Here is a 12,164-nt window from a genome sequence, read left to right as displayed (position 1 = left end):
ATATATATATATTTGCAAAGGCATGTGCACGCTGCATACCACTAGTTTATAACAAAGCACAGAGAATTTGTTGCCATTATTGTAATCTATTACAGTAGAAAGGGAATGTCTCTCATTTAATAGTAATTGTATATTGATTTTTTTGAATCCTAAAATACTATCATAACTAGTGAAATGGGTTCGTGTATATTATGGGAGAATTTAAAGTGTAAAGTTTGAAAGAAAAGAAATAATTTCATCCATTCATTAAAGTATTTTAAAACAAATATAGTATCTCAAAAAGATAATAGTGTGCGTGTGTGTATGTGCCTGCATATCTATTTATGCCGACTAACTAATTGACGAATCTAAAAAGTAAATATAACACAACATACCTATCTATGCATAAATCTGAGTCAATAGTGGAATATGTGTCAATAGAAAATGATCTTGTTAATTTTATGCCTTATCTTTAATGCTGATTCTCTTATCTTAAATCACATTGTGTTTTTCCCCCTTTGTGTCTAAGATTCACTCTCAACTTTTGCAAGTCTTCTCAATGAAAGTACCAGCCATCCATGACTGACTACACTAATATTATACATTCCACGTCAATGTGTGAAGAGGGAGACTTTTGCATGAGCTGGTGTGCAATTTCACAAAAGTATTTTTAGATTTAGTATTCTTATTTCATAATATTATATATGCTACTTCAATTTGAAGATGTGCGTCCCCTTCTTTGTTGATTTTTAAATTATTATGCACCATCATTCTGTAGTTTATTTAATTACGATTCGTTATTAAATTAACTTGGAGGCATAGTGGTTCGGGAAAATTGTCGCATTGTTGAATGGCAAGATTGTTAGGTACATAAGCTTTTACTCAATAATAATGAGAGTTTTTGTTGGGGTGGATCTAGGAGCAACAATCACACAAGGGTAAAAATAAATAATAGAAATGGAACACCATATTTACGTGGTTTGGTCCAACCTGACTAACGTCCACGGAACACACACAATTTCACTATAACCGGGAGAATAATACAAGGAGGAGGAGGAGGAGGAGGCTACTTCTCTCAACTCAACTCTCTCTCTCTCTCTCTCTTTCTCTCTCTCACACACACACACACGCACGCACGCACACACACACACCACACTCTCTTCCTGCACACACAACTCTACACTTCCCCTCTGCCTCACACACTACGCACATAGCACTTACACTACAACGCACAACATACAACACAGCACCCATCACATTTATATAGCCTGAGATGGGGGCAAAAATTCAAAGGTTGGTGGTTTAATGTCAGCCATAGTAGGCAAGGTTGGTGGAGGGCTGCTAGTCTCCATTTACTACAGGTCTCCATTTCAACGTAAGCTGCGGGGGGTGGTGCTGCCATCTCCACATACTGTGCACAGCTCAACAGTTTTAAATGCATTTGTAGGAATTATGGGATTGCGGTGGAGGACGTTATTCATGCCCTTCCTAATTTTGTTGTGGCAAAAAAAGTTTGAAATTCTTTGAATAAAGTTTCAAAATCAAATATCATTAATTCTATGAATATGATTTACAACTTTGGATTGCTATTGCTATTGACACGAATGAAGATTTTGGTTTTAATCTTCTTTGTTATTGTTGACTCGCTTATTCATGTGGGTTGAACTGCTTGGTTTCAACATTCATATCAAGAGACTAATAAAATGGCTGATTTTGTGTTCGTAGAAAGGAGAGATGGTTGATATCTCCCCTAACAGGGATGGGAACGACCTTCGAGCTTACCTGTTATCGACACATGTGGTTAAGGCTACTTGCTTAATTTTGTTTGCAAGGGTGACACTTGATCAGTGGAGTTGGTTATGAATTGTTTGAGTAAGTTCTTAGAGTGCTCTGGATTAAAAGTTAATTGCATGACGTCCAACCTTTATTTTACTGGTATTGAAGACAAAATTCTAGAGGAGATAAAAAGTATAACTGGATTCCCTGAAGGGGAATTCCCCTTTCGGTATTTGGGTATTCCCCTAGCCCCTACATGACTCAACACAATGCAATTCTCTCCTTTGGTGAACAAAATTGCTGGTTATATTGTAGCTTGGCCTGGTCAAACTATTTCATTTCTAGGGAAAATAGAATTGATAAACTTTGTTTTGCAGGGGGGTGGAATGCTTCTGGCTTGCTATTTTTCCCATACCGAAATCAGTGTTAGCTCAAGTTGTAAAGTTATGTAGAACTTTCCTTTGAGAGGGAAGGGGGGAGGGGAGGATAAGTTCACGTGTGGCTTGGAAAGAAGTCTATATGCCAAAGAAGGAAGGTGGCCTTGGTGTGTTTGATCAGTTTACATGAAATAGGGCCTTGCTCACCAAAGCATTGTGAAATATCCAGGAAAAGAAGGATTCACTATGGTCTAAATGGATTAATCAGAATTAATTGAAGGGAAGAAGTTTGTGGGATGTATCTTCCAAGCATGAAGACTCTCCATTGTACAAAAGAATGGTTGAGATTAAAAATAGAATTCTCCAGGAATGTAGCGGTCAGGTAAATGCTGAACTACAAATTAGAAAATGGCTAAAGGAAGACTAGCTAAACTGTTCTAAAATTTAGCACTTCTAGAGAAGCAAAGGCCAGAAGGTCCATTTGCATTCAGTTGTTGGAAATATGGTATCACCCCTAAGTACTCATTCGTGTTATGGTTGTGCACGAGAAGAAAATTGCTTATCAATGATAAGTTTAGAGTAGAAGGGAGGGACAATTCTTGTGTATTTTGTAATGCTAAAATAGAGACGTTATGTAAAGACCCGGGAAAAAAATAAATAAATAATATTATTATTAACTAATTAATTATTGTTATTAAATTGAATTAATGAAATAAATAATATGATGAATATACAAGTACACACACACACACATGTGGGTATTTATATATATTTATATATACATACATACATACATACATACATATATATATATATATATATATATATAAATATGTGTGTGTGTGTGTGTGTGTGTGTATAATATTAATATAATGTTATAATGGTTAAAGTAAGATAATAAAGTAATAATATAATATAATTAAATGTTAGTGGAATGCATTAAATGCATGAATGACATTTGAAATTAAGTTTATAATAATATATAAAAGTTAAAGTAGATATTATACATATAATATTATTATAATAAAATAATATATAATTATATGTTAACATTTCCTTAAGCTTAAAAAGCTTCAAGAGAAATTGAAAATTTCTCAGCATCTCTCTCACTCTTTGTCTCACTCCTCCACGACCACCTCTCTCTCTCTCTCTCTCTCTCTCTCTCTAAAATTTTTCAGCGAATATTTGGCCGATCGTAAAACGGAAGGTACAGTTAGATTCCTAACTCTGCCACCGACATTTCTACCAGAGCGAATTTGTCATAGGAGCGGCTTAAGCACCATTCCTGAGGTAAGGTAATCTTTCCCTATTTTCTCAATTTCTTCTTAAATCTGCCACTAAATCGAGGATCGGATACCACCACAGGATCCTAGTCGTGATCGTCGTCATTTTGGCAGAAGTAAATTTTCAATTTGAGTTTCCTAGACACCACTCCAAAGCGAGAGTGAGATTTGAGGAATTAAGTAAATTAGTTATATTTGAGAGTATAAATGTTTATTGAAATTTATGGGTTTAGGAAAGTTAAAATAGTATTTTATTTAGGGTTGATTTAATGGAACTAGGTTTTGTGATTCAGGGTTCAGGTGAGCGTCGCAAGCATCTTTTCGAGGTCCGTGTTGACGTAGTTCAAGAAACCAAGTAAGGGGGAATACATATTAAACCAGATTTTTATGAATTAATTGAAAAATGAAATAAGTTATGAATATAAGTGTATATGTTTTTGTATGAGTTTAAAATACCAACCATTTAAATTACGTTTTCTGAGCTTAGGATTGTTTATTTAGATACGTATATGTGAAAATGAACTGATGTAAGTGAATGATATTTTCAGGATAATTATGTAAAAAGGAAAGGTATACTTTCATAGATAAATGTTAAATGTAGGTTGGCTTATTTTAGAGGATATATATATATATATATATATATATATATATATATATGAATTTTACTACTAAATAGTGTGGCATGAGTAAAATGAAAATTCTGTGTTTAGTTATGTAATATGTATGAGATGCAGGATATATAGGAAATGAATTGAATATGAAAACAATATATGAAATATGTTGCATGTGAGTGTTAATGCAACCATGGAAACAAAACAGCTGAAAAATACTAAGACTAATACAAAAATAGCTGAAAGATATTGGGACTAATACAAAAACAGCTGAAAGATGCTGGAACTAACACAAAACAGCTGAAAGATGCTGGGAACAATACAAAAACAGTTGAAAGATATTGGGTATATTATGAAATGAAATGAAAATGAGAATGAAATGCAAATGAATGAAATGTAAATGAAATGTGAAATGTGAATGAGGTGAAATGGGAAAGAGCCATGTAAAGTGAAATATTATGAAATGACAAAACTGAGAACATGAACAGATGAGAATTATAAAATAATGTATTATGGTAGTATCATTATTTATACTTGTAGAACATGTTACGTTTGGGCAGGGCAAACTCTTCGCCCGAGGTCTTACTAAGAAAGGCAAGTGCCCTGGTTAGTATCAGGTGTAGCAATAGGCTGCATAACGTACTAGGACAGAGGGAAATTACTTGTATAGGCGGGTAGATTTCCCTATTCTTCAGAGCCTTCGCTGATAAACCTTTGGATGAATTATGTGAGTATGAGATTACTTCTTCACCTAAGAGCTTACTGAGTAAAGTGAGTGCCTTAGTATGCTTCAATTGTGACCTTAGAGTTGTCTAAAGAATTAGAGCAGAGGGGTGCTACTTGTATAGATGGGTACTCACCCCAATCCTTAGGTATTCTCATTGGTAAAATATCTTGCATGTGATTGATTAGGTTCAGAAAATAATTTCAGAAATTATGTTAAAGATTTGCAAATATTGAATATTATGTTGATTATAATCTCATGTTGGCCACATGCTGATTTAATATATTGTTTCTTCCATTACTGAGGCGTGTCTCACCCGAATACAAATTTATTTTTTTCAAGACCTCCACGTGATCAAGCTTAGAGAGCTCGGGGCTATTATAGCATTTTTGAGTTAGAAAGAGGGTACAAGCTTGATGATATTTTTGAGTTGTATTAAGTTTTTATACTTTATGTTTTAAGTTTTCTGAGTTATGAATGGTTGTGAATACAGGATGTTGGAGATATGTATATATATGTAGATGCATGTTGATGGATGGATTATTTGGGATGATATAGTAGAAAACTCTAGCATATTATTGATAGAGGACTGTAGTTGTGTTTTCCACTGCATAATTATTAATGGAATAACAGGTACAGGAAAATAAATAATGTGACACCCAGGTCCCACAAGGCAGGTTCGGGCCACCACGAAGCAAGTTCATTCAGGTATAGTGCACCATATCGGGTTTTCATGTTCGGGGCGTTATACGTTAAATCACATCTTTTCCGAATGCAGAATACCAAAAGTTGTGTGGGATTATTTGAGGGGTTGGCTAGTTTTAAGAAGATCCATGTCAACCATTAAAGTAGCTTTCAAATGGCCACATAAGGAGGCAAGGAACAGAAGGATTCAGCCTGTGGTTAAAAAGGCGTGTCTCTCTATTTTGGTATACGACATATGGTGCTTTAGAAATAAAAAGAAATTTGAGGGTACTACCACTGTAACGGAAAATATGATCAGAGTTATTCAAACGAACACATACAAGATTATCTTTGAGAGATTTCCCACTTTTGCTAATTATTGGAAGTCGGGATGCATAGATTGATTTATATATTTGGCACGTCGACGGTTAGTCTCATTCCGTCTACAATTTGTTCTATTCCGTCGACGGTTCATTTCATTCCATCAACGGATTGTGGCAGAATGATTTTGGTGTGATATTTTGAGGGAGTAAGAAGATTTGGTTGACTGAGTCCGTTCGATCAACTGATAAGTTGAATATTGTTTACAAGTTTAACTTCTTCTTTTTTTTGCCTTTGCGCCCCTAGGTATGCCCAGGTTAAGTGTAATCGCTTTTGATGTTTCTTTGATTGGGGCTTAGGCTTCCTTTTATGTCTAAGTTAGTAATATTTGTGTCTATGCAATTTTTTTGCACCCCTTTGAAACATCTCCCAATCAAAGCAATCAGCCAAGGCATTGCATAGAGATTGCCCAAAGGAGGTAATTGACAAACATTGCCCAAGCGTAAGGCAATCTTGTCCAAGCAAACATCATATAGACATATGGCAAACCATTTTTCAGGTAAGGCAAACCATTTATCACCCAATCGTTTGGGAATTAGCAAGAAAGTCATCGAAACTTGGACAGTTAAAATGGGAGTGCACAAAATAAATAACTTGGGGCAACAATCCAGTTAGGACGATGAATAACTTGAAGCAAATATTGCCCTAACAATTGGTTGCCTGCCTAGTTGGCCAAATGAGGCCAGAAAAAAACATATAGCCAAATCAAATATTTTTATTTAGTCTACTCAAGGTTACAAAAACAATTTGACAAGTACTTGAGAGTTGGTCTTGTAACCAAAGAATAGAGTCCTCATGTTCTATCGTTTTCATTTTCATTTTGAAAACCTCAGGACACAAAGCTTGGAGGTGATCTTTGATCTATAAATTCCTTGCATTCTTCTCCTGTACAATATTGAAGTGTTGAGCTATAAGCAAGGATGTAGAACTCTTCCTTTTGCAAGTGGCCTTAAGTTTAGCATCCAGTCTCACCACTTCTTGAGCCTCTTTATATATGATGATTGCATAGTTGGAAGTGTTGGTTTTGAATTGACTCCAAGCTATGCCAAAGAGATGCATCTTGGGCATAATAGGCAGCCTCGCGAGGGGCACCTTTAAACTAGCTTTGTACTCCCCATAAGCTAAATAGAGCAAGGTAGGAGTTTGGTGATTCACCTATTAACCATTGAGAAGGTGGTGGACATTGCCTCAACCCTACTAACTTTGGCAAGGAGGGATTTCACTTTTGCCTCATCAACCGAAAGTGAAACCCCTTCAAAGGGCGATGAGAACAACCCTCGGAGCTCCTTTGCCAACGTCGCCTTTGGAGGAGCAAACGATGATGAAGTGAAGGGATGGCCTCTCTCTTTAAATCTTGAAGGAGAGAATAAAAAAATGCATCCTTGAGCACCCAATTTGCATTTAAGAATAGTAATTGGTTTCATGAAATGGATACTTTTCAAGGAGAGGGCAAATTGCCTGCATGCAAGGAAGATCATGCCAAATTACCCACACCTAATGAAATAGGCACAAAAAACTAGAAGTGGCTAGAGCTATGAAAGAGGGAAGGAAAAATAAATTTAAATAGAGTACGGTGAAGCAAAAACCTATATATCTAAGCTTTAGAGTCGTAAAGGATGTGACCAATGAGTAAACCAAATAGCAGGTGATCGATCGTAAAGATAAAAAAAAAAATGGACTAAATGATTGAACACACGCTGACACTGTGACCCCTTTGGCATCCCCTGCAGTTCGTGCTCAGTTTTACTGCGTCGTCTCATTGCCTGCGGCTGGTCCCATCCTCCTTCTGCTCGGCCGCTGGTTCTAATGACGTCGTCGTCATCGTCTTCAGCGACTCAGAGAGCACGCTCGTTCTTCTCCGTTCAGGCGTCGTCTTCATCGTCTTTGGCTTCTGAGAGCCCTAGCAGACAACAGTGAACGGCGTACCTCTCTCGCAATCCATCTCTCTCTAGCGCCGACCCGACCCTGCTTCCTGACGGCTTTCACCAACCTGACGACGTATTCTCCAGTGAAAAGCGGCAGCAGCAGTTCTCTCGTTCCTCCATCGGCTCTCAGTTTTGGCTCACCGGTTCTTAGTTCCGATTGTCTTCTCTGACACTCTGCTCGTTTTGCTCTCTGGTTTTCGGCGGCAATTCTTCCCTTCTCTCATCGTTTCTCAGCCTCCGGCATTCACTCAGGCTTGTTCGTCGTTCGCTCAACCTCTCTGGTAGTCTTTCGCTAACTCTCAACCTCCATCTTCTCCGGTAGTTCTCCAGCGTCTCCATTTTTTTGCCGATCTATCTGCTCTCTATTTTTTTCCCAGGCTGTCTTGCAGTTTCTCAACATCTCAGTCCTCAGTCCCGGCTGGTGCATCTCCGACGCTCTCTGGTTCTCAATTTTTCCCATCGTCTCGGCTAGTTTTCTCCAGTATCACTGGTGCTCGCAGCAGTTTCTCCGGAGCTCTGTTATCCTCTCCGACTTGTTTCAGACTCGCATGCACGTGGTCTTCTCTCGGCTGCATCTCTGTTTAGCAGCATCTTTCCACAGTTCATCTCGGCTCTCTCGCGCAACGGTCGCCGGCGTCATCTCTCCGATCATCTCCTCCAGGCATCTAAGTTCATCTCTATCTCTCCAGTGCCTTTAGGTAGTCTCCGGCCAGACCTACCTTCTCCGGCCTCATCCCAGTGCACCTTCATTCTCCGGCGTCCTATATGTTCTCTGGCATTCTCATATTAAGCAATCACTGAATTTGCCTTTCAGTTCTTACGTCGAGATTAAGAACTGAAAGGCATGAGTGAAACCCCTTCAAAGGGCGATGAGAACAACCCTCGGAGCTCCTTTGCCAACGTCGCCTTTGGAGGAGCGAACGATGATGAAGTGAAGGGATGGCCTCTCTCTTTAAATCTTGAAGGAGAGAATAAAAAAATGCATCCTTGAGCACCCAATTTGAGTCTCCGGCCAGACCTACCTTCTCCGGCCTCATCCAAGTGCACCTTCATTCTCCGGCGTCCTATATGTTCTCTGGCATTCTCATATTAAGCAATCACTGAATTTGCCTTTCAGTTCTTAATCCCTGATCTCACCAGCAAACAATACCGTCAACTGTTGGATCTTTTATCGCCCTCGAACACCAACTTTGCCAATTTTGCTGGTAACATTTTTTCTTGTCATTCTGCTTACTTTTCTAATACTAAATGGATTGTTCATTTAGATGTCTCCGATCATATGACTTTCAATTTGTCTTCTCTTACTAATATTACTCTTCTTAATCACTCATGCCCCATTAAGCTTCCAAATGGTGACATTGTTCCTGTTACTCATACCAGCGCTATGATTTTTTCTCCTACTTTCTCTCTTTCTAATATTTTTTATGTGCCTTCATTTAATTTTAATTTATTGTTCATCAGCAAACTTATCACTGATTTCAATTGTGTTGCTATATTTTTTCCTACCTTTTGTGTTTTTCAGGACCTATCAACAAGGAGGCTGATTGAAATGTGTGAACTATGGGATGGACTTTACCACTATAAACCTCCCTCTACCTCAGTTTTCCACTCTCAGTATGTTTATAACACTACTCTTTAGCATCAACGTCTTGGTCATCCTTCTATTTCGTGTATTCCAAAAACTTTAAATATTTCTTGTTCTCGTTTGCTTTGTAATGTTTGTGCTAGAGCAAAGCACACCTATTTACATTTTTCTTTGAATACAAATAAGAACACATTTTGTTTTAATCGGATTTATTGTGATATAGGGGTGGTTATCCTACAGTTTCACTCTCTCGTGCACATTATTTTTTAAAAATCGTGGATGACTACTCGCATGCTATATGGGTCTATCTTATTCGCATGAAATCTGATACTTTCACTTGCCTTAAAATTTTTTGCGTCATGGTCAAAAATCATTTCAATTGCACTATTAAGCACATACACACTGATAATGGTCGAGAATTTCTATCCACCCTGCTTCAAACTCTTTTCCATAATCAAGACATTTTTCATGAGCGCACATGTGTGGATACACCTCAGCAGAATGGTGTTACCGAGTGTAAACATCGTCATCTTCTTAATGTAGCTCGGTGTTTACATTTTCAAGCTAATCTTCCCATCTCTTTTTGGGGCGAATGCATTCTCATAGCCACCTATTTAATTAACCACACTCCTTCAGTCAGCCTCAATCATAAGTCCCCTTATGAACTTATTTTTTAGAAACCAACATCGTATACACACTTGCGAGTGTTTAGGTGCTTGGCTATTCCCAAACCGCTCGCCAATATCGCAATAAATTCTCTCTTCGTGCTCTTCGCTGTGTTTTCTTGGGTTATCCTGCTCATCATGAGGCTTATCGTGTATACAATCTTGAAAACAAAAAAATTTTCATCTCTCGTGATGTCACCTTTGAAGAAAATATTTTTCCCTATCATCTCATACCTCCAACTTCTACATCTTCTCCCGTCCTTCCCCTTTCTATTCCTGATATACACTCTTCCTACACTTTACCTACTCAGTCAACCACACCTATCCTTAGCCCCTTACCTCTCTCTCCTTCTCCCTTAGTATTCTTATCGACACCCTCACCCTCACCCCCTTCCCCACCACCCCCTCCCTCGTGAAGTTAAGGAAAAAAAGAAGAAGAAGGCTAAGAGGATCTTATACTAGTTTTGGAATTACTCACAAAGACGATGTGGGGCTGCACGCACATAAATACTCCCCCTCGAGCCCATGGGGGGAAATGAGGGGAGGAGAAGTCCAACCAATGGAGAAGCCAAGCAGCCCAAGGCTCAGCTCTAATACCATGTTAGAGAGCTCATCCTCAAAACCTAGGTATTAAGGAGAGAGGGCTAAGAGGATCATATACTGGTTTTGGAACTACTCATATAGACGATATGGGACTTGACGCACATTAATACTAAAAGGATTTATTTCAACTCATGAACTGAATAGAGGTGAATAGGAAATGAAGCAAGCCATGAGCTTCTTGCTATAAATGTACTCGCAGGTTGCTTATAGAATAGACTTTGAGGACCTTCCAAAAACGATATCACTTGGAATAAAGAGAAAGAGTCAAGTCAACTACAATAAAGTATCAACTTGGAAGGAGATCCTATTTATACTAAAAATGTACGTCAATTATTAGGCAAATTAAGGGTAGTTATGTTTTGGGAGTAATTTGAGGAATAATTATAACTTAATTTTGACTTGTAGTGGGTATAAATAGGTCAACAATTTATTTTGTAACGAACTTTTTCAACAAATTTCATACAACAATACAATAACTTAGTGTTAAAACTACTCTCTCTCTCTCTCTCTCTCTCTCTCTCTCTCTCTCTCTCTCTCTCTCTCTCACACACACACATTTTCACTCTTTTAATCTAATTCCTTTCATCTTCTTCTCATCCCTTTTACAATTTTAACAAACTTTTACCAATATTTTATTCCTTATTTCACAATGTATCACATATCTAATGATGACGGTCGTAACAATCCCATTCCCTCTTCACACTCAACAAATTTTCAATTCCCACTCTAAAAAATATTCATTTTAAAAAACAATTTACATATGAAATAACATTTTTTATACTAATTGGAGATCTTTAATATTCTTATTATTTTATGATTTGTTTCATATCACACACTCTGCATTATCATTTAAACATGCCCCTTGATCCAAATGGTAAGTGTGGTACACCGAAACACGAAGAAGTAAGCTCAAGTCATCGAAATAATCTTTGCAAGTCTTGCTTCTTTTTCATTAAAGATTCATTAGGAATACCAATTTCTATTTAGATTTCATTTGAAAATTGAAATAGCATTGGTCTAAATGGAGTAATGATGTTCTTAGTAGAAGACGCTTGACGCCCACACTACTCTTTCCTCTCTAACATATGGACCCATGATGTCACAAGCTCATAACTCAATATTTCCCAAGCTAATCACCATGCTTTCCTAAAAGCTCATCTTTCAAAATCTATGAATTCGAATTTCTTCAACGTTGCATTTGGTGGTAAAGATTTCAATTCTAAATTTAGATGCATGGTTAACAAAATTCAATGCAACTCTAAATTATATTTCATTTAAATCTATACAAATCCAAATCAATATTAAAGGTCTCCCATTACAACCTTGATAAACAGTTAAAAAGGAATATGAGCTGAAAGAGAGATGCACTGATTGTATGTTCTACTGGACGACGAATGGAACCCCGAAATATATATATATATATATATATATATATATATATATATATATATATATATATATATATATACACACACGTACAGAACAACATAAAATGCCATTTTTCAAAAGGTGTTCCACTGAGGCAGCTAACCCTGCTGTTCCTATCATTCCTTCAGCAGCTAAGCAGTCAA

The 12,164-nt window shown here is 37.3% G+C and overlaps 1 pseudogene; it reads left to right on the top strand.

The window, feature by feature from the left end:
- Positions 1–1,694: 1,694 nt before the first annotated feature.
- On the top strand, positions 1,695–1,805 carry LOC131156881 (U6atac minor spliceosomal RNA; annotated as a pseudogene).
- Positions 1,806–12,164: the final 10,359 nt, after the last annotated feature.

Source organism: Malania oleifera, chromosome 5, assembly GCF_029873635.1.
Source record: "Malania oleifera isolate guangnan ecotype guangnan chromosome 5, ASM2987363v1, whole genome shotgun sequence".
NCBI classification, from domain to species: Eukaryota; Viridiplantae; Streptophyta; class Magnoliopsida; order Santalales; family Ximeniaceae; genus Malania; species Malania oleifera.
This window is presented reverse-complemented; position numbering and strand designations above follow the sequence as displayed.